Below are 27307 nucleotides of genomic sequence, written 5' to 3' on the forward strand. Positions count from 1 at the left end.
ACTTAATAAGTCCCCTTTGTAAAAGCCAATCAATTTCTGGTATATTGCATTCCGGCAGTTTTAGCAAACAGAGACAGGTCCTAAGACTGTATGGGAATTATGTAAAATATCACATCTCCCTTTGAAATATAGCAACATGCATATAGCCTGTGAGTCCTATCTAACGTGCTTGAAAGAAATTTCCCCTACCCCATAATAGAGGGCAGATACTACAGGGAACATAGGCTGGGCAGTGCTGGAAAATGGACTATATAGGACTCCTTCTTCATCAGATGGACAAAAGTACACACTAACCTGTGTAGATACTGCTTCAGATGTTATGCAGGCTTTTTGGATGTTGACTAACAAATCAACTTTCAACAATATGAGGACTTGAGGAACTTTCCTATATGTATTAGTACCTGCAACACATTAAGGCACCCATTTTACAGGTCACCAAGTCCAAAATTGGGTACTAGAAAATGAAATTGCCTAGCATTTTCATTTGCCATACATTCCCCAGTACAGTGGCCTGATAGAGAGGAAGAACTGTATTTTTAAACACCAGCTGCAGTAGTTATCTCAACCATTCATTGCATGGGTGGGTACCTTGTTTGCAGGAAACAATTGTCAATAAATAGTGCTCTGAGGATTGGACAAACCTTAGCCTATGAGTGTTTCAGGACCCTGATGTCCACTTGATATTGAACAAAAACAGTGGGTTCTCTTCCCAATGTGCAAAACAGCCAATCTATGATATCAGAGTTTCAACGAGAGAAAATGTTTATTGCTATATGCAAAACAGGAGACCAAGTAGCCTGTCAACCCCAAACTCTGTTTCCCTGAGTCTAAGGATTCAGGGTTTTATGGATTCAAACAAGAGGGGTGGGGTGGAATTGTTACCATTACAATAGTAAGTATACACAGGTCTGAGACTAGGCTGTAAGAACTATTACAATAGTATCTGTAAATCAGGTTGAGACTAGACCAGAATGACCATTACAAATAGTAACTGTAAACAAGGGTGAGACTGGTTGAATTTCAGTAATTTCAGGTAATAACTTCTGCCTATTCTACAATGTAGAAAGAAAAAACATCTATATAATGATTCAGTAATCATAATCATTTGTTAATTATTGATTTCTTGCTTGCAATTCCTCCTTTATGTTTTTGTTCATTCTTCAATCTTGAGGGATATCTGGTTAGTAACTATTCTGACTTCTTCATGCTGAAAAGGGGCATCAGCGTGGGATAGAGGAATGAAACTGTTGTCATTCCTGGAGAGACTGGTACCTCTGGGTTTCAGGGCTTAGCTGGCTTAGGAACAATCTAGAGGCTTTAAGTCTCTGAAAAATAAACTTAATAAGTAAATTAAAAATTATAGGTTTAAATAAATAACTTTTTATAGATTTTAGATAGAATCTGGGGTGTTCCTTAGAGTTTTCAGGAATAATGTTGTCAATATCTGGCTGAGACCTACATTAAAGTAACCTCCAGAATGATCTCCTGACTCTATTTGAGGTCTCTTAGTCACTAAAACTTTATTTCTTTTTCCACTTTAGATCACAAATCCATTGCTAATCCCACAGTGTCAGGGGAATTACCCCTGGAAGTCATGTCCCACATTGGGGTGAGGCGGGGGGAAGTTAGTGAGTTTATTTGCAGAGTTTGACTTAGAGAAAGAGAGAGACAACATTTGAACAACATGGAAATTTGCAGGGGGTGACTCTTAGGTATTATGTACTACTAGGTAGGGTTCATATGCTTTAAAGTAAATTAGAAGCCCCTATTCCATGAGAGAAAAGTAGAAATTCCCAGTTGGGAAGTTTAATAGTTCCACACTTCTTTTCCCAGTCCCTCAAGGGATCTTGCAAATACATTTTCATTTTATGCCCAAAACACTCTGAAATGCAACAAGATAATATATCAACTTTTACAGAATACTAAGATCTCATTCCCAATTCTAAGTTCCATGTCAAATAAAGCTGAATTAGGTTGTTTAAGTAAACTGACAAGATAGGTTAAATTAGATAGTGTGCTACAGAAGATTTAAATTTTGGACAAAATAAATATCTCTTCCTTTGGTCTCACACAGAAGTTAAAGTTTTAAAATACAGACAATATTGCCCTTTCCCCAATATTCTGATTTACCTTAATCCTAACCAGATCAGCTTCATTCATATCTCTAATTGAAGTCTCATCACTTTTTCAGCTTTTTTAACAGTAGCTGAATGGAGTAATGCAGACTTTCAGAGGTGGAGGACTCTAACTCTGAGTCTCAGGTGTCACACAGGTACCCATAGTTCCAAGGAACTACCAGGTTATACACAAAGAACACAGCATCTTAGAATTCAGAAATAATAGTTAAAGCTCAGGAATAAATGTGATTGCTGTCAGAGCTTACAGTCTAGGCCATAATTTTCCTATAACCATTTTCTAAATGAAGCTATATTTGATTCTGATATGACATAGAATATTTTTCTTCTAGACTGAATACTCAGGTGGTTAAGAAAAACTTTTTATAATCTTTCATTAGTAGCAGACCAACAATCTGCATTATTTTAAACTATGGATTTTTTTTTTTTTTTTTTTTTTGCTTAGACAGGCTCCAGGAATCAAACCTGGGTCTCCAGCATGGCAGGCGAGAATTCTGCCACTGAGCCACCATTGCACCACCCTGCATTATTTTAACAACAGGAAAACTGAACAACAGTTTTGCATGAATATACAGTTTGAAGGACACCAAAAGCTCTTAAAAATATTATAAACAAACCTATTGATTTTTTGGTCAGTATTGGCTATGACAAACAATTCACTTTCACAACCCTTCTACAATTTTCCGTATCCATTCAGGTCTTGCTTTACACATTAAAGCTAGCCATTTACAAAACTACACTCCTTTAGACAAGTTCTTCAACATTTAGTCAGCCTTGACTATGACAAATGAAATTTACTTCCACAAGTGAATTTTAAGTTACTTTTAAGATCATTTAAGTTACTAAAAAGATCTTTGATATTTTCTTTAAACATCCTATTAAACATAATTTTTAAAAATAGTTTGTTAAAATAATAATTTAATTTCATTAAAGTCAAACATATTTATTACCATATTAAAGATCTAATAGATATAATGCTAGCTTATTTCATCGGTAAACATGTACAAATTAAGGAAGAATCAAATTTACCCAAGTAGAATGAAATCATATTTGTTTGGTTCAAAAGTCATGATAAAAACAAGAATAGGACTAGGTTTTGTCACTGCGTTTTTGCAGCTGTTTGCATTTTACTATTGGAAGTTAAAAAATCTCTTTGTTTTCATAATATCCTAAAATTATGAACAACCTCAAAAGTCTCAGACTTTGGAAAATATACAATTGTTAAATGTGTCCCAAACATAAATCCAGGAAAACTTTTCCATAGCTACCAAGGACGTTTTCTTTTACTTACTGAAATTTGGCAATTAGATCTTATTCAATTACCCCATCCCAAGGTTATGTATATTTTAATAATGATTTGTTTATTGCAGTTACCATTGCAAAGATATTATTGGAAAAAAATTTAGTTGGGAAAAAAATTTTAATTGTGGCATTCTCTCAGAACAAACATGGCCTATTCCACAACATATCTTCTGTACCTACCATTTCTAATCTCCAGGCCCAGTAGAAAGAATTCTAAACCAAACTCACCCCTCCCCCATCTTTCTGCACCTAACACTTCCCCCATAGTTTCCTTAGTTGTCCATTCATATTTGGCCAAGGTCTAAGAGGCCCTGGGGCCAGAGGTTTGTGATACAGAAAGAATGAGGTCTGGTTTTGCAAGTTTCACACAAGGCTAGTGAGATTTAAAAGACCCCTAAGGTGGCTATACTGTTGATGAGAGATCCCTTGCCCTACTTTAATTGTTTCCAATTATTAGATCTATTTTACCTAAAGCTTTATCTTTGGAAAATTCCAGGAGGCAGTTTCTTTCCAATGTCCAGGTTTGTTTGCAGTAATTGTAAAAACTAAGGCTGTGAACTCTGGTGCCTAGAGGGCTTTTTTATTTATCTTAGGGACTCCAGGGGTGTGTGTGTGTATGTGTGTGTGTGTATTATATACACTTATATATGTATATGCACTTATTTATTTTTAAACAATTTGAATTGAGTTCTTTTAAGAGTTTTTTCTTGCTAGTTTGTTATTACCAGCCAGAGGTAGGAAAATATACATTTCACAAACAGACACAAATAGAAGGTTAGACATACACACACACACACACACACACACACACACACAACCCAGAAACATAGAAATATAAAACTCACTAACTTGAACCCTCCTTTTTCATCCTTTTCTGGTATGCTTAAATATTAACCCAATCTGGGTTAAAGGTTGAACCAAGCTTTCTAATTTCTTTAGGCCTTCTCTATAGAGTGGGATATTATTTTCCCAATTACATAAATCTGATGTAGAGAATGAGGTATGCATATATACAATCCTCTCAAGTCTGCCTGTTTGTCTACTCCTATAGGCACTTGCCAGAGAGGTAGAAATTTTTGCCTGTGGCTTTGTTGCTGGTTTTAGAGAGCAGCCCTGGCCAAATTGAGTACCCTGGCCAATATGGGAGGGAGAGACCATATCTACCTCAGGGTCTTTTGCCTCTGATAGAGATATATAGAGGAGGAGTAGGAGGTAGGGGAGCGTCCTCCTTTCCTGATCTGTTGGTTCCTTAGTTACAGGGTTCATATGGAGCAGATGAAGGAGTTAATAAACATTCAGGTTTGAGTCAGGGAGGACATAGTAACTGTAAACAAGGGTAAGACTAGTTGAGTTTCAGTAATTTCATGTATTAACTTCCACCTATTCTACAAGATAGAAAATATCTATATAATGACTCAGTCACCATAATCATTTGTTAATTCTTAATTTCCTGGTGACACACTGCATCAGCAAGAAGAATAGAAGTAACATTGTAACAATGTATTCCTCCAAATAAAACAGGGACTCATATTGAGATTGTCAAAAGCCATACCCAAAGGCACCCACCAAATTTGATGGGGTTTACGCTGGAAACACCAACCAAGTGGTATTCTTATTCCTTGGGAACTGGGAAAGGAATTAGCAAGAACTCTGACTCCTAACATATGCAAATAAGGTCCTTTTGCTCTAGTTTATGGACAGCCTCCTCTTTCAATACCAGGGCAGAAGTCACGCTCCTATTATAGCTTAATACACAAGCTCTTTATATAATGTCCTACCTGGTGCCGTAGAACCGTAGGGGGCTGTTTCTGTTTGCTAAAGCTGTTAGAGTGCAATATATCAGGAATGGGATGACTTTTACAATGGGAATTTATTAGCTTACAAATGTACAGTTCTAAGACTGTGAAAATGTCCTAATTAAGGCATCAACAGGACAATACCTTCTCTGAAGACTGTTTACCCTGAGCTTGGGCTCCTCTGTCAGACAACAAGGCACATGATGAAATCTGCTGGCCCTTCTCTTCTGGGTTTTGTTCTGACTTCTCTGTCTATGGCTTTTGTCATGGTCAGGTTCATGTGCCAACTTGGCCAGGTGGTGGTACCTGTTTGTCTAGTTAAACAAGTGTTGGCCTGTCTGTTGCTATGAGGACATTTCATAGAAGTGAATCATGAGCACAGCTACATCCACAGCTGATTCCATTTGTAATCAGCCAAGGGGAGTGTCTTCTGCAATGAGTGATGCTCAATCTAATCACTGGAAGCTTTTTAAGGAGGATTCAGAAGAAAGTTTCTCTTCCTGCTTCAGCTGGCGAGCCTCTCCTGTGGAGTTCATCCAGACCCTCCATCGGAATCATCAGCATCACAGCCTGCCCTACAGATCTTGGACTCTACATTCCTATGATCACGTGAGACACTTTTATAAATTTTATATTTACAAATATTTCATGTTGACTTTGTTTCTCTAGAGAACCCTAACTAATGCAACTTGGTACCAGGAGAGGTTCTTAAGAAACAGAATCTTAAAAATGGGTTTTTATGAATGGTTTTCTACTCTGACTGGACTCAAAGGCACGAAGGACTCTGATTCCCATAACCAGAATGACTCTGCCAATCCATGGAGTGAGTTGGCAAAAGAAAGAGTCAAAATATCACCATTCGATTATTCTAATGCTTCGTTTGTACAAAGCCAGGCTCTGGGGGATAATGTTTTTGACACCTTTACATAGTTTTGTGGAAATAGGAGGTATAGAGACATTGGTGGTTGTTGTTAGATACACTGGATACATTAATGATTGAAAGGGATGGGCTTAAGGCTTCAAACGAGAAGCTTAAGCATTTTCTGACAGATGTAAGCATTTCTATGAGTGTCCTGAAGGAAAGTCTTATTTCCTGTAACTGTAAACTCAAGACCTCTGAAAATCAGACCAAGAATCTTATTGTTAGAGTAACAACTTTACAACGTAAACTGAAATCTCAGTCTTGCATGGTGTCTGCTGTTAAAGTGAGGGCAATTGTTTGGAAAGGAGTGGGACCCTGAAAAAAGGGATGATGACATACGGATTGATAATGATGTCGGGGGTGAAGTTGAAACCCTAGATCATGCTGAATCTTCTCTAGATAACCCTCTAATAGTTTGCCCTGAGGACATAGCCACCCCACCTCCAGCCTGCCTTGAGGAGTTGGTCTCCCAACCTCCTGCTGAAGGGATTTGCCCTAGAGTGATTAATCCTGTTTCACCAAATGAAATTGCAAATGAATGCCCTGAAACAAATGGCTTGGAAGATATTTCTAATTATTTTCATGACCCACCCCCACCACCTCTCATTTCTTCCATACCTATAACTAGACTAAAGTCTCAACAGGCCCCTAAAGGTGAGGTACAAAGTATCTCACATGAAGAGGTACATTATACTCCAAAAGAACTGTGTGTTTTCCAATTTATATAGACAGAAATCAGGGGAATATGTGTGGCAATGGATTTTAAGGGTGTGGGATAATGGTGGAAGAAATATAAGGCTAGATCAGGCTCAATTTATTGATATGGCCCACTAAGCAGAGATTCTGCTTTCAATGTTATAGCTTGAGGGGTTAGAAAGGGCATTAACAGTTTCTTTGGATGGTTGGTTGAAACATGAATCAAGAGATGGCTGACACTACCTGAGGTTGAAATGCCAGAACTGCCCTGGTAAAATGTAGATGAGGGGATCCAGAGGCTTAGAGAGATTGGAATGTTAGAGTGGATTTATCATGCAAAGCCTGCTCTTACACCCCAGGAATGTCCGGAGGATGCACCTTTTATCAGAACAGTGAGAAATAAATTTGTGAGACTAGCACCATCATCCCTGAAGAGCTCTGTAGTTGCACTTCTCTGTAGGTCAGAGAATCCTTATGAAGGATTCCATGAAGTGGAATCCTTAAACACAATAGGGACGACTGGATCCCAAGTTGGCAGAAGCCAGGTGGCAGCACTTAATCACCAAAGACAGGGTGGACGTGGCTATTATAATAGACGGCAAACTCAAAGCAGGAGTCAAAATTATATGACTCACAGAGATTTGTGGCATTGTCTAATAAAATCATGGGGTACCTAGAAATACAATAGAAGGGCAGTCTATTAAATTCTTGTTTGAGCTGTATAAGCAAAAGAGTTCTAGGTGAAGTGAACAGAAGTCTAACCTGAATTACAAAAACACAGAGTCACGACCTCTTAATCAATTTCCAGACTTGAGACAGTTTACAGACCCAGAGCCCCTTGAATGAAGGGGAGGCCAGGTCCCTTTGGGGGAGAACCCTGTTACACTGCCACAAATTTATACTGTTAATCTTCTTCCAATCCTTCCCCAAGGAGACAGACGGCCTTTCACCAGGGTAACTGTGCATTGGGGAAAAGGAAATGATCAGATATTTTGGGGATTATTAGACCTTGGTTCAGAAATGGCATTAATTCCAGGGGACCCAAAACATCACTCTGGTCCACCAGTCAGAGTAAGGACTTATGGAGGTCAAGTGATCGATGGAGTTTTAACTTGAGTCCATCTCACAGTAGGTCCAGTGGGCCCCTGGACCCATTTTGTAGTAATTTCCTCAATTCCAGAATGTATAATTGGAATAGACATATTGAGCAACTGGCAGAATCCCCACATTTGCCCTCTAACTCATGGAGTGAGGGCTATTATGGTGGGAAAGGCCAAGTAGAAGCTGCTAGAACTGCTCCTATGTAGCAAAATAGTAGATCAGAAGCAATACTGGATTACTGCAGGGATTGCAGAGATTACTGCCACTCTTTTTGTGTGTGTGTGATTAAATAATGGGAACATTTATTACCTCACTTAACAAGGAATCAGAGCTAGGCCACACCAGGACTTGTTCCACAACTCCGAACATTTTTCTCTATTATTGTGTGAGCTGTATCACACTTCAAGGTTGCAAGATGGCTGCTGCCATTTCAGTCTTTATGTTCTCTTAGAACCAAAAGAGAAAGCAAGGTTATAAGCTCTTTTTTAAAAAAAATTTACTAATAAAACCAATCAACATACATTATAAAGATTCTTTTTTCTTTCTTTTTTTTACATCACATAGTTGTATATTCATCACCATCATGATCATTTCTTAGAACATTTGCATGAATTCAGAAAAAGAAATAAAATGAAAACAGAAAAGAATTCCTAAATACCATACCCCTTACCCTTCCCTTTCATTGATCACTAGCATTTCAATCTACTAAATTTATTTTAACATTTGTATCCCCATATTTATTTATTTTAAATCCATATGTTTTACTCATCTGTCCATAAGGTAGATAAAAGAAACATCAGACACAAGATTCTCACAATCACACAGTCACATTGTGAAAGCTATGTCATTATACAATCATCTTCAAGAAACATGGCTACTGGAACACAGTTCAGCATTTTCAGGTACTTCACTCCAGCCTCTCTGTTATGTCTTAACTAAAAAAGTGATATCTATTTAATGTGTAAGAATAACCTCCAGGATAACCTCTCAACTCTGTTTGGAATCTCTCAGCCATTGACACTTTATTTTGTCTCATTCCCTCTTTCAGTCCAGAATGTTTTCTCAGTCCCTTGGTGCTGAGTTCCAGCTCATTCTAGGATTTCTGTCCCACGTTGCCAGGAAGATCCACACCCCTGGGAGTCATGTCCCATGTAGACAGGGGAAGGGTGATGAGCTTGCTTGTTGTGTTGGCTGGAGAGAGAGGCCACATCTGAGCAACAAAAGAGGCTCTCTTGGGGGTGACTCTTAGGCCTGAATTTTAAGTAGACTTGACCTGTCCTTTGTGGGGTTAAGTTTCATATGAACAAACCCCAAGACTGGGGACTCAGCCAACAGCTTTGGTTGTCCACACTGCTTGTGAGAATATCAAGAATTCAACTTGGGGAAGTTGAATTTCTCCCCGTTCTCACCATTCCCTGAAGGGGACTTTGAAAATACTTTTCCACTCACTGATCAAATCACTCTGGGATTTATCGGGGCATCACTCTGGACAAACCAACAAAATTTCATGTCCTACCCAAGATTCCAAGTACGTCTGGTGTTCAATCAAGCTATCTATATAAGTTATATTAAGAAATGCACTAGTCAAAATATAAATTTTGTACCAAATAAACATTTTTTGCTTTAGTCTCACACATAAGGTGAAATTTTAAAATATTAATTACCGGGACTTCCAGGTCAAGATGGTGGCTTAACAACATGCGCATTTTAGTTCGTCCTCCAGAACAACTACTAAATAACCAGAAATGGTACAGAACAGCTCCTGGGGCCACATCAGTGACCAGACACAGCGTACCCCAGTCTGGACCAGCTGGACCGGCTGCGAGCACCCTCCAGAACCATGAGTTCCCAAAGCTGCAGCGGCCAGCGCCCCTCCCCCACAGGCCACTTCCCAGAGAGGAAAGGAAAGGACTTTACCAGCAGCAGGGACTGGGCACAATCAAACACCAACTGTGGAACTAATTAACAAATTCTGACTACTAAAAATAGGCCCCCAGCTTAGGTGAACCTGATCAAAGCGGAGGTTACTCATTTTTGCCCCGGCACCAAGGGGGCAGGACTGACAGAAAAAGGGGGGGGAAAAAAAGAAGGAAACAGAGGTTTTTGTGGCTGTGTATCTACAAAGGCTTGACTGCCTCTGGATACAGCAGCAAGACTTTTCAGGCTGCAACTGCCCCAGGCATAGGCAGAAGTGAGCTCTTCTGGGGGCTTATCTGGAGCCTGTGCTTTCCCCAGGGGAGGGGTGAAGCCCCACCCAGGTGGAATCCCTCCATCAAGGAATTCAGACCCCAAGGCTTGGTAATTTGAAGCCATTAAAACCAGCCTACAACCTCTCCTCTGTCTCCACCACGCCCCGAGCAGGAAGAGTCTGCCAAAGTTAAAGGTACCACATCATCCTATGCTGCTGGGACCTGCAGTCAGACAAGTGCCACACATAGGGCAGGAAAAGAAAAACAGAGTCCAGAGACTTCACAGGAAATTCTTTCAACCTGCTGAGCCTCTCCCTCAGGGAAAACCGACACAGGTGACTCTTTCCTCCTGATAGGAGGCCAGTTCGGTCTGGGAAAATCTGGCTGGGGTCTATAATATCTAAGTAGACCCTCCTAAGTGTGGGTGGGGGAAAGGCACCATACAAGCAGGGCAAGAAACAAGAAAACAAGAACTGAAAAATTCTCCTCTGTTAAACAAAACTTAAGCTAAAGGTCCAGATAAAGCTGAACAGAAAGTCAAAGAACAGATAGACAACAAATTCATCCAGCAAGAAAACCCTAGATAAAAGAAGTGAAAGCAATCTCCAGAATAAACTAATTAAGGTAATTAAATGCCTAGATGCCAGCAAAAAATAACAAATCACACTAGGAAAATTGAAGATAAGGCCCAGTCAAAGGAACAAACCAACAATTCAAATGACATACAGGAGCTGAAACAATTAATTCAGAATGTAAGAACAGACATGGAAAACCTCATCAAAAACCAAATCAATGAATTGAGGGAGGATATAAAGAAGGCAAGGAAAGAACAAAAAGAAGAAACTGAAAGTCTGAAAAAACAAATCACAGAACTTATGGGAATGAAAGACACAGTAGAAGAGATGAAAAAAACAATGGAAACCTACAATGGTAGATTTTGAGAGACAGAACATAGGATTTCTGAATGGGAGGATGGAACATCTGAAATCCAACAAGAAACAGAAACTATAGGGAAAAAAATGGAAAAATATGAGCAGGAACTCAGGGAATTGAAAGACAATATGAAGCGCACAAATATACATGTTGTGGGTGTCCCAGAAGGAGAAGAGAAGGGAAAAGGAGGAGAATAACTAATGGAGGAAATTATCACTGAAAATTTCCCAACTCTTATGAAAGACTTAAAATTACAGATCCAAGAAGTGCACTGTACCCCAAAGAGAATAGATCCAAATAGACATACTCCAAGACATTCACTAATCAGAATGTCAGAGGTCAAAGAGAAAGAGAGGATCTTGAAAGCAGCAAGAGAAAAGCAATCCATCACATACAAGGGAAGCCCAATAAGACTATGTGCAGATCTCTCAGCAGAAACCATGGAGACAAGAAGACAGTGGGATAATATATTTAAATTATTAAAAGAGAAAAACTGCCAACCAAGAATTCTATATCCAGAAAAATTGTCCTTCAAAAATGAGGGAGAAATTAAAACATTTTCAGACAATAAATCACTGAGAGAATTTGTGACCAAGAGACCAGCTCTGCAAGAAATACTAAAGGGAACACTAGAGACAGATACGAAGACAGAAGAGAGAGGTGTGGAGAAGAGTGTAGAAAGGAAGACTATGAGTAAAGGTAAAAAGAAGGAAAATTAGATATGACATATAAAATCCAGAAGGCAAAATAGTAGAAGAAAGTACTACCCATGCAGTAATAACACTGAATGTTAATGGATTAAACTCTCCAATCAAAAGAAATAGTCTGGCAGAATGGAATAAAAAACAAGACCCATCTATATGATGTCTCTACTCAAAGGACACGAGGCCAAGGACACAAATGGACATTTACACACCAATGTTTATAGCAGCATTATTAACAATTACCAAGAGATGGAAGCAGCCAAAATGTCCATCAACAGACAGTTGACTAAACAAACTGTGACATTTACATAAGATGAAATATTATGCAGCTGTAAGACAGAATAAAGTTATGAAGTATGTAACAACATGAATGGACCTTAAGGACATTATGCTGAGTGTGATTAGCCAGAAACAAAAGGACAAATACTGTATGGTCTCACTGATATGAACTAACATTAGTGAATAAACTTGGAATATTTCCTTGGTAACAGAGACCATAGGAGATAGAAATAGGGTGAGATATTGGGTAATTGGAGCTGAAGGGATACAGATTGTGCAACAGGACTGAATATAAAAACTCAGAAATGGACAGCACAATACTACCTAACTGTAATGTAATTATGTTAAAACACTGAACGAAGCTGCATGTGAGAATGATAGAGGGAGGAGGGCTGGCAACATAAATGAAATCAGAAAGAAAGATAGATGGTAAAGATCAAGATGGTATAATCTAGGAATGCCTAGAGTGCATAATAATAGTGAAATGTACAATGTACAAATTTTAAAAATGTTTTTTCATGAGGAAGAACAAAAGAATGTCATTATTGCAGGGTGCTGAAAATAGTTGATCATTAATACTTTAAAATGTCACCTTATGTGTGAGATTAAAGCAAAAAATGTTTATTTGTTACAAAATTTATATCTTGACTAGAGCATTTCCTAATATAACTGATGTAGATAGTTTGATTGAATGTCATAAGTACTTGGAATCTCAGGTAAGACATGAGATTTTGTTGTTTTGTCCAGAGTGATGCCCCAGAGTGATTTGATCAGTGACTGGAAAAGTATTTGCAAGCCCCCTTCGGGGAATGGTGAGAGTGGGGAGAAATTCAACCTCCCCAAGTTGAATTCTTGATATTCTCACAAGCAGTGTGGACAACCAAAGCTATAGGCTGAGCCCCCAATCTTGGGGTTTGTTAACATGAATCTTAACCCCACAAAGGATAGGTCAAGTCTACTTAAAATTTAGGCCTAAGAGTCACCCCCAAGAGAGCCTCTTTTGTTACTCAGATGTGGCCTCTCTCTCCAGCCAACATGACCAGCAGTCTCATCACCCTCCCCCTCTCTGCGTGGGACATGACTCCCAAGGGTGTGGACCTTCCTGGCAACGTGGGACAGAGATCCTGGAATCAACTGAGACTCAGCATCAAGGGATTGATTGAGAAAAACCCTAGAATGAGCTGATAATTAACATCAAGGAATTGAGAGAACCTTCTCGACCAAAGGGGGAAGAGTGAAATGAGACTAAGTGTCAATGGCTGAGAGATTCCAAACAGAGTTGAGACGTTATCCTGGAGGTTATTCTTATGCATTAAGTAGATATCACCTTGTTGTTCAAGATGTAGCGGAGAGGCTGGAGGAAACTGCCTGAAAATGTAGAGCTGTGTTCCAGTAGCCATGTTTCCTGATGATGATTGAACAATGATATAGCTTTCACAATGAGACTCTGTGAATGTGAAAACCTTGTGTCTGATGCTTCTTTTAGCTACTGTGTCAACAGAAGAGTAGAACATATGGAATAAAAATAAATAATAGGGGGAACAAATGTTAAAATAAATCTAGTTTGAAATGCTAGTGGTAAATGAAAGTGAGGGGTAAGTGGTATGGTATGTATAATTTTTTTTCTCTGTTATTTTATTTCTTTTTCTGTTGTCTTTTTATTTCTTTTTCTAAATCGATGCAAATGTTCTAAGAAATGATGAATATACAACTATGTGATGATATTAAGAATTACTGATTGTATATGTAGAATGGAATGATATCTTAATGTTTTATTTGTTAATTTTTTTAATTAATAAAAAAGTTTTAAAAAATTAATTACCATCTATGTTCAGCACACTACAGTAATGATATTCCTTTGTTCTTCCTCATGCACAAACATTTTTAAAATTTGTGCATTTAGTCACTATTATTATACACTCTAGGCATTCCTAGATTATACCATCTCAATTTTTAATGTTTTTATCTTTCTGATTTCATTTGTGCCCCCAGCCCTCCTTCCTCTATCATTCTCACATGCAGTTTCATTCAGTGTTTTAACATAATTGTATTACGGTTAGGTAGTATTGTGCTGTCCATTTATGAGTTTTTATATTCAGTCTTGTTGTACAATCTGTATCCCTTCACCTCCAATTACCCAATATCTTACCCTATTTCTATCTCCTGATGGTCTCTGTTACCAACGAAATATTCCAGATTTATTCACTAATGTCAGTTCATATCAGTGAGACCATACAGTATTTGTCCTTTTGTTTTTGACTAATCTCACAGAGCATAATGTCCCCAAGGTCCACCCATGTTGTTACATACTTCATAACTTTATTCTGTCTTAAAGCTGCATAATACTCCATTGTATGTATATACCACAGTTTGTTTAGCCACTTGTCTGTTGATGGACATTTTGGCTGTTTCTATCTCTTTTCAATTGTAAGTAATGCTGCTATAAACATTGGTGTGCAAATGTCTGTTTGTGTCTTTGCCCTTATGTCCTTTGAGTAGATACCTAGCAATGGTATTGCCAGGTCATATGGCAGTTCTATATTCAGCTTTTTGAGGAACTGCCAAACTGCCTTCCACAGTGGTTGCACCATTTGACATTCCCACCAACAGTGAAAAAGTGTGCGTCTTTCTCCACATCCTCTCCAGCACTTGTCATTTTCTGTTTTGTTGATAACGGCCATTGTTGTGGGTGTGAGATGATATCTATTGTGGTTTTGATTTGCATTTCTCTAATGACCAGGGAAGTTGAGCACCTCTTCATGTACCTTTTGGCCATTTGTATTTGCTCTTCTGAGAAGTGTCTGTTCAAGTCTTTTTCCCATTTTGTAATTAGATTGGCTGTCTTTTTAACAAAGTTCTTTGATGCACAAAAGTGTTTAATTTTGAGGAGTTCCCATTTATTTATTTTTTTCTTCAGTGCTCGTGCTTTAGGTGTAAGGTCTAGGAAACCGCCCCCTATTATAAGATTTATAAGACACTTCCCTACATTTTCTTCTAACAGTTTTATGGTCTTAGATTCAATGTTTAGGTCTTTGATCCATTTTGAGTTAATTTTTGTATAGGGTGTGAGCTATGGATCCTCTTTCTTTCTTTTGCATGTGGATATCCATTTCATTAGGCACCATTAATTGAAAGATAAATGGACCTGTTCTGTCCCAGGTGAGTTGGCTTGACTGCCTTATCAAAGATCAGTTGTCCATAGATGAGAAGGTCTATATCTGAACACTCTATTCTATTTCATTGGTCGGTATATCTATTTTTATGCCAGTACCATGCTGTTTTGACCATGAAGCTTCATAATGTGCCTTAAAGTCAGATAGCATGAGACCTCCGTCTTCATTTTTCTTTCTCAGGATACTTTTAGTTATTTGGGCCACCTGCCCTTCCAGATAAATTTGGTCATTGGTTTTTCTATTTCTGAAAAGTAAGTTTTTGGAATTTTAATTGATATTACATTGAATCTGTAAATCAATTTGGGTAGAATTGACATCTTCACTATATTTGGTCTTCCAAATAATTTCTTATAGTTTTCTCTGTATAGGTCTTTTTTCTCTTTAGTTAAATTTATTCCTAAATCTTTTATTCTCTTGGTTGCAATTGTAAATGGAGTTTTTTCTTGATTTCCCCCTCAGATTGTTCATTACTAGTGTATAATTTTTAAGTGTTGAAGTTGTAACCTGCCACTTTGCTGTACTCATTTATTAGCTCTAGTAGTTTACTGTGGATTTTTTTGAGGTTTTTGACATATAGTATCATATCATCTGCAAACAGTGAGGGTTTTATTTCTTCCTTTCCAATTTTGATGCCTTGTATTTCTTTTTCTTGTCTAATTGCTATAGCAAGAACTTCCAACACAATGTTGAATAAAAGTGGTGATAGTGGACATCCTTGTCTTGCTTCTGATCTTAGGGGGAAAGTTTTCAGTTTTTCCCTATTGAGGATGATGTTAGCTGTGGGTTTTTCATATATTCCCTTTATCATGTTGAGGAAGTTTCCTTCTGTTCCTATCCTTTGAAGTGTGTTCAACAGGAAAGGATGTTGAATTTTGTCACATGACTTTTCTGCATCAATTGAGATGATCACGTGATTTTTCTACTTTGATTTGTTGATATGGTGTATTACATTAATTGATTTTCTTATGTTGAACCATCCTTGTGTACCTGGAATGAATCCTACTTGGTCATGGTATACAATTCCTTTAATGCACTGCTGGATTCAATTTGCTGGAATTTTGTAGAGGATTTTTGCATCTATATTCGTTAGAGAGATTGGTCTGAAGTTTTCTTTTTTGTAATATCTTTGTCTGGCTTTGGTATGAGGATGATGTTGGCTTCATAGAATGAGTTAGGTAGCTTTACCTCCTCTTCAATTTTTTGAAGAGTTTGAGCAGGATTGGTGGTAATTCTTTCTTGAATGTTTGGTAGAGTTCACATGTGAAGCCATCTGGTCCTGGACTTTTCTTTTGGGGGAGCTTCTTAATGACCGATTCAATTTCTGTACTTGTGATTGGTTTGTTAAGGTCCTCTGTTTCTTCTCTAGTCAATGTTGGTTGTTGATAGCTTTCTAGAAAGTTTTCCACTTCATCTACATTGTCAAAATTGTTAGCATAAAGTTGTTAATAGTATCCTTTCATTACTTCCTTTATTTCTGTGGGTTCTTACTGCCACTCTTAAGGACTTGAAGGATGCCAGGGTGGTGACTCCCACCACATCCCCATTCAATTCTCCTATTTGGCCTGTGCAGAAAACAGATGGGTCTTGAAGGATGACAGTGGATTATTGTAAGCTCAACCAGGTTGTAACTCCAATTGCAGCTGCTGTTCCAGATGTGGTATCATTGCTTCAGCAAATCAATGCATCCCTTGGTACCTAGTATGCAACTGTTGATATGGCAAAGGCTTTTTTCTCAATAGCTGTTAGTAAGGGCCACCAGAAACAGTTTGCTTTCAACTGGCAAGGTAAGCAATATACTTTCACTGTCCTACCTCAGGGATATATCAGCTCTCCAACCCTATGTCATAATCTCATCCGCAGGGACCTTGATCATTTCTTTCTCCCACATACATCACAGTGGTCCATTATAGTGATGATATCATGTTGATTGAACCTAGTGAGCAAGAAGTAGCAACTACTCTAGACTTATTGGTAAGGCATTTGCATGTCAGAGGATGGGAGATAAATCCAACAAAAATACAGGGGCTTTCCACCTCAGTGAAATTTCTAGCTGTCCAATGATATGGGGCATGTCAAGATATCCCTTCTAAGGTGCAGGATAAGTTGCTGCATCTGGCCCCTCCTATCACCAAAAAAAGTGGCACAATGCTTAGTTGGTCTCTTTGGATTTTGATAACACCATTTTCCTCATTTGGGAGTGTTAATCCAGCCCATTTATCAAGTGACCAGAAAAGTGGGAACCTGAAGAAGAGGAGGCTCTGCGACAGGTCCAGGCTGCTGTACAAGCTGCTCTGCTTCTTGGGCCATATGATCTAGCACATCCAATGGTGCTGGAAGTGTCAATGTCAAATATCGATGCTGTTTGGAGCCTTTGACAGGCCCCTATAGGAGAATCACGGAGCAGACCCTTGAGATTTTGGAGCAAAGCATTACTCCAAAGCAACAATTTTATTGTTATTAATAATAATACAGATAACTACTCTCCTTTTGATAAACAGCTTTTGGCGTGCTACTGGGACTTAGTAGAGACCGAATGCTTAACCATGGGCCACCAAGTTTCCATGAGACCTGAGTTGCCTATCATGAGCTGGGTGTTGTTTGACCCACCAAGCCATAAAGCTGGGCATGCACAGCAGCACTCTATTGTAAAATGGAAATGATATATACAAGACAGTGGCAGAGCAGGTCCTAAAGGCACAAGTAAGTTACATGAGAAAGTGGGCCAAAAGTCCATGGTCTGCACTCCTGCCACATTACCTTCTCTTTCCCAGGCCAGAGCTATGGCCTCTTGGGGAGCTCCTTACAGTGAATTGACTGAGAAAGAGAAAACTCGGTCCTGGTTTACAGATGGTTCAGCACGATATGCAGGTACCACCCAAAAGTGGACAGCTGCAGCCTACAACCCCTTCCTGGGGTGTCCTTGAAGGACGGTGATGAGGGGAAATCCTCCCAGTGGGCAGAACTTTGAGCAGTGCACCTGGTTGTTCATTTTGCTTGGAAGGAGAACTGACCAGAGGTGCGTTTGTATACTAACTCATGAGCTGTTGCCAATGGTTTGCTGGATGATCAGGGACTTAGAAAAACCATAATTGGAAAATTGGTGGTAAAGAGTTGTGGGGAAAAGGTATGTGGATAGACCTTTCTGAGTGGGCTAAAAACACGAAGATATTTGTGTCCCATGTGAATACACACCAGAGGGTGACTTCAGCAGAGGAAGATTTTAATAATCAAGTAGATAAGATGTCCCATTCTGTGGATACCAGTCAGGCTTTTCTCCCAGCAACTCTTGTCATTGCCCAATGGGCTCATGAACAAAGTGGTTATGGTCGGAGGGATGGAGGTTATGTATGGGCTCGGCAACATGGACTTCCACTCACCAAGGCTGACCTGGCTACAGACACTGCTGAGTGTCGAATCTGCCAGCAGCAGAGACCCATCCTCAGCCCCCAATATGGCACCACTCCCTGAGGTGACCAACCAGCAACATGGTGGCAGGTTGATTACATTGGACCACTCCTTTCATGAAAGGGGCAGCGATTTGTACTAGCTGGAATAGACACATACTCTGGATATGAGTTTGCTTTCCCTGCATGCAATGCTTCTGCCAAAACTACCATCCGTGAGCTTTCAAAATGCCTTCTCCATCATCATGGTATTCCACACAGCATTGCTTCTGATCAAGAAACACACTTCACATAAAATGGAGTGCGGGAATGGGCACATGCTGATGGAATTCTCTGATCTTACCATGTTCCCCATCATCCAGAAGCAGCTGGATTGATGGAATGGTGGAATGGCATTTTGAAAACTCAGTTTTATGGTGCCAACTAGATGGCACTACCTTGAAAAGCTGGGGTAATCTTCTCTAGGAAGCTGTGTATGCTCTGAATCAGCTGTATGGTGCTGTTTCTCCCACAGCCAGGATTCATGGGTCCAGGAACAAAGGGGTGGAAATGGGAGTGGCACCACTCACTAATATCCTTAGTGATCTACTAGGAAATTTTTGCTTCCTGTCCCTGTGACCCTGAGCTCTGCTGGTCAACATGTTTTAGTTCCAAAAGAGGGACTGCTTCCACCAGGAGAAACAATGATTCCATTGAACTGGAATCTAAGACTGCCATCTGGTCACTTTGGGCTACTCATGCCCCTGGATAAACAAGCCAAGAAGGGGATTACATTACTGACTGGGGTGCTTGACCCTGACTTGCAGGGGGAAATAGGACTGCAACCACACAATTAAGGTAAAGAAGAGTTTTCCTGGAATATAGGAGATTCCTTAGAGTGTCTTTTAGTACTACCATGTCCTGTAATTAAAATCAATGGAAAACTGCAACAACCCAATCCCAGCAGGACTACCAGTAGCTCTGAAACTTCAGGAATGAAGGTTTGGGTCACACCACATCAGGCAAAGAACTATGGCTAGCTGAGCGCTTGCTGAGGGTAAAGGGAATATGAAATGGGTAATGGAATAAAGTAGTGATAAATATGAACTATGACTATGTGATCAGTTACAGAAACAAGGACTGTAATGCTGCTTTGTTCATGTTATACTATTTAAGTTGTAAGATATCAAGTTTAAGAATTAATATTACCCAAGGACTTGCACCCGATTCTGGATAGATTTAATGTGTTTCCGGTTATATGCAGGACAACTGAGTATTGTTAGGTGAGAAAAAAAATGTGTCTTTTATGGTTTTCTGTTTAGAAATTAGGTTTGGTTTAAAGTGATGAATATAGCTGCCAAGTTGACAAGGGGTGGACTGTCATGGTCATATTCATGTGTCAACTTGGCCAGGTGGTGGTACCTGTTTGTCTGCTTGGGCAAGTGCTGGCCTGTCTGTTGCTATGAGGACATTTCATAGAATTAAATCATGATCACGTTGGCTACATCTACAGCTGATTCCATTTGTAATCAGCCAAGGGGAGGGTCTTCTTTAATGAGTAATGCTTAATCTAATCACTGGAAGCCTTTTTAAGAGGATTCAGAAGAGACAGGGTCTCATCCAGCTTTGGCTGGCAAGCCTCTCCCGTGGAGCTTGTCCAGACCCTCCCATTGGAATCATCAGTTTCACAGCCTGCCCTACAGATTTTGGACTCTACGTTCCCATGATTACTGAAGGCGCTTTTATAAATTTTATATTTATGAATATTTTCTGTTGATTCTGTTTTACTAGAGAATCCTAACTAATACAGCTTTCTCTCTAAACTTCTCTGGGTATTTCTCTGAATTTCATTTCTCTGGGATTCTTCTATGTGCCCTTTATCTACTTAGGAAAGCCTCTAGTAAGGGGATTCAGAGCCAACTTGAATAGGGTTGGTCACATCACAATTGAATTAACCTAATCAAAAGGTTACACCCATAGAAATGGATTAAAAGAACATGACATGTTTATTTCATGCAAAATATATATTTTGGTTAGTACATTACCTAATTTCATTTGTGTGGTCAGTTTAATTGCACACCATAAGTACATGGAATCTTGAGTAGGGCATGAGATTTTGTTGGTTTGTCCAGGTTAGTTTGATGCCCCAATATATCCCAGAGTAATTTCGGCAGTGAATAAAGAAGTATTTGCAACGTCCCTTGGGAGACTGGGGAGGAAGGGGGACTATTCAACTTCCCCATTTGGAGAATTTCTGATATTCTTGCAAGCATTGGGGAAAACCAAATCAATAGGCTGAGCCCTCAGTCTTGGGATTTGCCCCTATGAAACTTATTCCTGCAAAGGATAAGCTAAGCCTACTTAAAATTATGCCTAAGAGCTACCCCCAGAGAGCCTTTTTTTGTTGCTCAAATGTGACCTCTCCCTCTAAGCCAACTAGGGAGGTGAACGCACTGCCCTCCATCCTACATGGGACATGACTCCCAAGGGTATAAATTTCCCTGGCAATGTGAGGCAGAATGCCAACGATTCACCAGGACCAAGCATCATGGAATTGAGAAAGTTCTCGACCAAAAGAGAGAAGAGAGAAATGAGCCAAAATAAAGTTTCAGTGGCTGACGATTTCAGAGTTGAGAGGTTATCCTAAAGGTTATTTTTATGCATTATATAGATATCCTTTTTTAGTTTGTGGTGTATTGGAGTGGCTGAAGGGAAGTACCTGAAACTGTTGAGCTGTATTGTAGTAGCCTTAATTCTTGAAAATGATTGTATAAAGGTATAATTTTATAACGTGACTGTGTGATTGTGAAACCTTGTTTCTGATGCCTCTTTTATCCAGGGTAAGGACAGATGAGTTTTAAAATGTGGGTAAAAAATCAAGTAAATTATAGGGAGGATAAGGGGTAAAATAAATTGGATAGATGGAAATACTAGTGGTCAATGAGAGGGAGGGGTAAGGAGTATGGTATGTATTAGCTTTTTCTTTTTTTCTTTTTATTTATTTTTCTGGAATGTTGCAAATGTTCTAAAAAATGATCATGGTGATGAATACATAACTATGTAATGATATTACAAGCTATTGATTGTACACCATGTATGGACTATATGTTTTTGAAGATTTGTCAAAAAAATATTTTTTTAAAAAGCTAAGCATCATGAAAGAGTATTCCACTTTCTCCATCTCCTCCCTTCATGATTCACCCATTGCCGTCTGACCTCCATCCCAGCCACCCAAATGTCCAGGTCAGAAACCACTGAAACTGCCCTTGCTAGTGACTTCTGTATTGCTAAATCTGTCTTTTTGGGTTTTTTTTTTTTGCATGGGCAGGCACTGGGAATCGAACCCAGGTCTCAGGCATGACAGGCAAGAATTCTGTCACTGAGCCACCGTGGCCCACCCTGTATTGCTAAATCTGATGAATGACTTTCTGTATTTATCTTACAAGATTTCTCTGGAAAACCTCTTTACCCATTCCCTCTCAGGAGCTTTAACAGACACTTCTCTGCCTCCCTCTTGAACATGTGCTTTTCTCCCTTGTGATTCCTTCCTTTCTCAGCATTTCTGTAGCGACAAATATACTATCCATGCTGGCATCTCTATGTCTGCAGTCTGAATTCTCCAGCCAACTCTCTGTTGAATATCTGTACCTCAATGTCCAAATGCACTTCAGAGTTACCATTTCAAAAACTAAATCCATCCTCCTCCCTCCTTCCAGACCTGTTTTTCTTTCTCAATAACTTTCCCCACCATCCACCCAAATGTCCAGGTCAGAAACCTGGGCTCATTCTATGTTCTCCCTCTCTTTTTTATGTTCCACATCCATTTGGTCCCTGAGTCATGAAAACTTATCTGTTGAATGGCTTTCAACAAGTTACAAAAGAGAACTGTGGTGGCTTAGAGTTATATATTCCAGAAAAAAAACATTTTCTTAAACTTAATCCATTCAGCTAAATATAGACTTGCCATGTGATCTAGCAATCCAATTACTGGGTAAAGATTCAGAGGAACCGAGGGCAAGGACACAAATGGACATTTGCACACCCATGTTTATACCAGCATTATTTACCATTGCCAAGATATGGAAACAGCCCAAATGTCCATCAATGGATGAGTGGCTAAACAAGCTATGGTATATACATACAATGGAATATTACACAGCTGTAAGACAGAATAAGTTCATGAAGCATTTAACAAAGTGGATGAAACTTGAGGACATTATGCTGAGTGAAATTAGCCAGAAACAAAAGGACAAAAACTGTTTGGTCTCACTAAATATGAACTAACATTTATGAGTGAACTTAGAGAGCTTAAGTTAAGAACGCAGGTTATCAGGAGATAGAGATAGGGTAGGGATTAGACATTTGAAGCTGAAGAAACACAGAATGTGCAACAGGAATGATTGTAAAATTCAGAAATGGATAGCATAATTCTGTCTGATGGTAGCACAATGATATAAGTATAGGGAATGAAGCTGAATGTGAGTATGGTTGAGGGAGAAGACCTGGGGACATATATGACACCAGAAAGAAAGATAGAGGATAAAGAGAGATGGCATAACTTAGGAATGCCTAGAGTGGACGATGATGGTGATTAAATGTACAAATATAAAAACGTCCTTGCATGAGGGAGAACAAATGAATGTCAACATTGCAAGGTGTTCAAAATGGGATGGTATAAGGAAAAGATAAAGCTAGGGGCTATAATCAATCATAACATTGTAATACACTTCCACTGAATGTAACAAAGGCATTATGCCAAAAGGAAATGTCAACAAGCGGGGGGGATATGGGGGCGGGGGTATGGATTCTTTGCGGAAGAAAAGGAAATGTCTTCATGCAGATTATGTGATGAATGCATGACTGTTTACTTAGGTTGGATTGTATGATGTGCAAACAAAACTGTTTAAAAAGGAAAAGATAGAAACAAGTGTTAGAAGAATCGTGGAGAAAAGAGATGTACCTATTCACTGTTTGTAGGGAAGCTGAGAGGCGCAGCCCCTTGTGAGGGCAGTGTGGTGGTTCCACAGGAGACTAGCAACCCCTTGCTGTGTATATACATCAAAGAACTGAAAGCGAGAACACAAATGGATATTTGCACACTGGTATTTATGGCAGCAGTGTTCGGATTTGCAATGGATCAAGGTGGCTTAATGGTACAATAACTGAGAAATGGAAGAGGGAACTGTGGTGTTTACAAACAATGAACTATTGAGCAGCTGCAGGAAGCAATGAAGCTCTGAGACATGTATCTAGGTGAATGAAATGGCAGAAACAAAAAGACAAATATTATACCTCACTCACATGGATTAACTATAATACCCAAAGTCGGAGAATATAAATTGAGATAATGGATTATCAGGTTGGGGATTACTGTAAAGGGTCCTAGACTGTAAACTCTTATAGCAGTCACATCTATTTTGGAGTTGTAACTGTTGCTTCTAAATTATGAGATGTTAAGCTCTTTGTGTATGCCCTGTTCATTCCCTGGAACATAGAGTATTTGTGTGACATCTGAGACTCAGAGTTAGAGCTCTGAAGCTATAAGAAAGTCAGCATTACTACATACAGCAACTCTTTAAAAAGCTGAAAAAATGATCAGACATCAAATAGAGATATGAATGAAACTGATCTGGACAGGACTAAGGTAAATCAGAATATAGGGGAAAAGGTGATATAGTCCATATTTTAAAACATCAACTTCTGTCTGAGACCAAAGAAGAGATGTTTATTTGGTGCAAAATTTATATTTTGGGTAGTGCATTATCTAATTTAATGTACATGGTCAGTTTATTTAAACACCATAATAATGTGGAATCTTGAATAGGGCATGAGATCTTGTTGGTTTATACATGTTAATGTCATGCCCCAATATATCCCAGAGTAATTTGAGCAGAGAATAAAAAAGTATTTGCAAAGTTCCCCTGGGGGAGTGGGAAGAAAAGAGGAAATATTCAACTCCTGCATCTGGGGAGTTTCCGATATTCTTGCAAATGGTAATAACAACTGATTCAATAGGCTGAGCCCTCGATCTTGGGGTGCACCTGTATGAAACTTATTCCTGTGAAGGAGAAGCTAAGGCTACTTATAACTGTCCCTTACAGTCACCCCCAGAGAACCTCTTTTGTTGCTCAGATGTGGACTCTCTCTTTATAAGTCAACTTGGCAGGTGAAGTTACTGCTTTCCCCACTACATGGGATATGACTTGCAGAGGTATAAATCTCCCTGGCAATGTGGGACAGGACTCCAGGGATGAGCTAGGACCAGGTATCATGGGATTGAGAAAGTTCATGACCAGAAAGGGGGTGAGAGAATGAGACAAAATAAAGTTTCAGTGGTTGAGAGATTTTAAACAGAGTCAAGAGGTTATCCTAGAGGTTATTCTTATGAATTATATAGTCACCCCTTTTTAGTTTATGGTGTATTGGAGTGGCTGGAGGGAAGTACCAGAAACTGTTGAGCTGAGTTCTGGTAGCCTTGATTCTTGAACATGATTGTATAACTATGTAGCTTTTACAATGTGACTGCTTGATTGTGAAAACTTTGTGACTGGTGTTCCTTTTATCTGGAGTACAGACAGATGAGTAAAAAGAATAAGGACAAAAATAAATAAATAGGGTGGTGCAATAGTGGCTCAGTGGCAGAATTCTCACCTGCCATGCCAGAGACCCAAGGTCAATTCCCAGAGCCTGCCCATGCCAACATAAATAAATAAATAATAGAGGAGGATAAAGCCAAAGAACATTTGGGTAGATTGATATACTAGTGGTCAATTAGAGGGAGCAGAAATTAGTGTGGGATGTATGAGGTTTTTGTTTTTCTTTTTATTTCTTTTTCTGGAGTGATGCAAATGTTCTAAAAATGATCATGGCAATGAATACAGAATTATGTGATGCTATGGATGGACTGTATACGTGTGAAGATTTCTCCATAAAAATACTAAAAGCAAACAAACAGGGGAAGCAACGGTTATTCAGTGGTAGAATTCTCACCTGCCATGTGGGAGACCCAGCTTCGATTCCTGGTCCATGCACTTCCAAAAACTAAACAACAAAAAAAAGAACAAAAAAGAAACCAAACAAAAGAATTCAGTGAATGGTGCTGCAATAATGGAATAGTCACATGGAAAAATAATGAAATGTGACCCCACATTAGAGCATACAAAAAACAAGCAAACAAACCTTAATCTATTCATGTGGATGTGACCCCACTGTTGATAGGACCTTTCAGTGAGGTTACTTCAGTTAAGATATAGTCCAACTGAATAAGAAAGGGTCTTAATCCCATTCCTGGAGTCCTTTATAAGGCAACTAAAACTCAGACACAGGGAAAGAAAGCCACAGAGAGCTGCCAGAAACTAGAAGTCAATAGAATGTGGAAGAGAAGCCAGGAGAGGCTGCTATCAGCATTGCCCAGTGACAGAGAAACCAAGGACCAAGGATTGCCGGCAACCAGCCCCAGAACACCAATCTTCAAGGAGTAAGCATCACCTTTATAATGACCTGATTTTGGACTTCTCTTAGCCTCCAAACCTTGAGTCAATAAATTCCTGTTTTTAAGCCCCTGCCTCCCAAAAAGAGCATGGCCTTTTCTGGGTACATAACAGCTGCAAACCACCACATTCCACCCTCTAGACACCCAAAATACCTGTTCTTTCTATATACAAAATACATTAAATTCATCACAATATCACAAAGGTTTAAATCATTTCAGTAACCATATTAAGTACAAAGTCTCATCACAATGAGTTTCAGTGAGCCTTGAGTTCCTCCATTGGTGAGGCTCCTCTGGAGTTCATTAGATGCCCAGGTTGTGTTGATTCCTCACCAGTCACTTCTTCTGAATATGAGATGATCTGCTGCACCAAGTCAATTGCAGGGGGATCCCATCAAAAAAATCAAAATTTATACCACCAGGAAGAAGTATTCCAAATCCAAATGAAGATAGTACAAAGCTCAGCCTAGATATAAAATTATTTGAGGTTCCTGCAAATAAGAATACCTTTCACCCATAGAGAAATGATCCGAGAATATGCAATTTAAGTCTTTTCCCTACTAAAGGAAATACTAGAGAAATTAATCATAGGAATAACTATAGGAAAAAAATTGTTTTGAGGCATCTGCAATGGCAGCATTGGATCCTGTTCATACAATACAAGCTTTAATGAGGAAGCACAGGCTGATACCAGTTTCTACAGGTAATGCTGGATTACCACCCTGTTGCTATTACAGTGGAGGTGAAGCAAGGTGAAGCCATTTAACCACCTCCTCCACTGGTTTTAAATTCTCAAGCTAGTGCTGCTTTAGAGCAAAGAGAAGAAAGAACATGAATTAGTACATGTTATGAAAAGACCTTCATCGCCATCACTTTTCTCTGTTGATATGAGAATAGCATCGTCTCCATCTTCTATTCCAGAAAGAGATGAATTTTTTCAGCATGAGAAGGGAGAGCACTTTAAGTCTTTATTAGGATATGATCCTCAGGTTCTGCAAATATTGAAAGAAGAGCATCAGATAATTTTTAAAAATTGGATTATATGTTCAAGAGAACAGGGATGGATTGAAAAGAAAGCACAGCTAGATGAAGAGCTGTTAAGAGCAAAAATTGAAGTGGAGAAGCTGAAAGCAATTCGCTTATGGCATGATATGCCAGAATATAATAGTCTCTCAAATTTTTTTTTTATTCTTCCACTTTAA

At 39.1% G+C, this 27307-nt stretch overlaps 1 pseudogene; it reads left to right on the top strand.

Annotated features, from left to right (window-relative positions):
• The first annotated feature begins 136 nt into the window (after window positions 1-136).
• LOC143671750 (fibrinogen silencer-binding protein pseudogene) lies at window positions 137-27307 on the top strand (annotated as a pseudogene).

Source organism: Tamandua tetradactyla, chromosome X (genome assembly GCF_023851605.1).
Source record: "Tamandua tetradactyla isolate mTamTet1 chromosome X, mTamTet1.pri, whole genome shotgun sequence".
Classification (NCBI taxonomy): domain Eukaryota; kingdom Metazoa; phylum Chordata; class Mammalia; order Pilosa; family Myrmecophagidae; genus Tamandua; species Tamandua tetradactyla.